The following is a 1,163-nucleotide window of genomic DNA, read 5'->3' as shown; positions in this document are numbered from 1 at the left end:
GGCGTGAGCACAGGTCCCTGCGCCATAACATTTTTGTACTCCCTAATCAGAGCCGTGTTTCTGAGAAGGCCCGGACCTGAAGAGCCTGAGCCGTAAATTCCGAGGCTGGATGCTTATTAACCTCGGCCTTTTGGAAAAGCGGTTTTCACGAGCTGAAAGCGCCGTTTGACTGGACAAGACCCTCATAAACAGAAAGAAAACACAAACACAGCTTTTTATCGTTCAGCCACTGAAACCGCATCGGCCCGTAACTCTGACTGCACTGCACACTACGGTCTAGCAGCCAATAAACAGTAATTAGCACGCAGCGCTGTCCACCCCCCAACCCCCCCAGCCCGTCGGAAACGCTGCCTCCAGTGTTATGGCCGTATGACTTCGGGCTAATAAATGTGCCGTGCCACCGGTGACAGGTGATGTAATCGGCGTTTATGAGGAGCTGGGGGGGGGCGAGAGCTTTGAAAGTACGACCACGGCGCCATTTTTCCCCAACTGGTTTCCTTCACCTGTGTAAACGCGCCCCTCCCCCTCGCCGTTTCTCGCTCTGGTTCTTGCTTGGCGATGACGGTGCGAGCTGACAACAGTCGAGGGTTGTGTAGGCCTGGGGGGGCGGCGGGGTTGGCACAGGAGTTTGCCTGGCATCTCACGTCTCTGGCCCGAGGGGACACAGCGGAGAGGAGAAGGAGGGAGGGAGGGGCTCAGGTGGAATGAGGTCATCGCAGAGTGAAAGGAGGGGGACCAGGACCTTTGTTCAGCTGCCACCCTCCACCCTTGCTTGCTTCGGCAGCACATATACTAACATTGGAACGATACAGAGAAGATTAGCATGGCCCCTGCGCAAGGATGACACGCAAATTCGCGAAGCGTTCCATATATTTTGGGGCAGTGGTGGCCTAGCGGTTAAGGAAGCGACCCCATAATCAGAAGGTTGCCGGTTCGAATCCCGATCCGCCAAGGTGCCACTGAGCAAAACACCGTCCCCACTCACTGCTCCCCGGGCGCATGTCATGGCTGCTCACTGCTCACCAAGGGTGATGGGTTAAATGCAGAGGACAAATTTCACTGTGTGCACCGTGTGCTGTGCTGCTGTGTGTCTCATGTGACAATCACTGCACTTTAATTTAACTTTAACCCTCAGAAATGGAAAGTCCTGTAAACGTCTGATG

General features: G+C 54.9%; 1 non-coding gene across 1 annotated transcript; it reads left to right on the top strand.

Annotated features, from left to right (window-relative positions):
• The first annotated feature begins 768 nt into the window (after nt 1-768).
• On the top strand, nt 769-875 carry LOC114785006 (U6 spliceosomal RNA). Its single transcript, XR_003748989.1, has one exon. It is a non-coding gene; the product is annotated as a U6 spliceosomal RNA (small nuclear RNA).
• The last annotated feature ends 288 nt before the right edge of the window (nt 876-1,163 follow it).

This window comes from Denticeps clupeoides, chromosome 2 (genome assembly GCF_900700375.1).
Source record: "Denticeps clupeoides chromosome 2, fDenClu1.1, whole genome shotgun sequence".
Taxonomy (NCBI): domain Eukaryota; kingdom Metazoa; phylum Chordata; class Actinopteri; order Clupeiformes; family Denticipitidae; genus Denticeps; species Denticeps clupeoides.
Note: the sequence above shows the minus strand (reverse complement) of the source record. Positions and strands in the feature narration are given on the sequence as shown.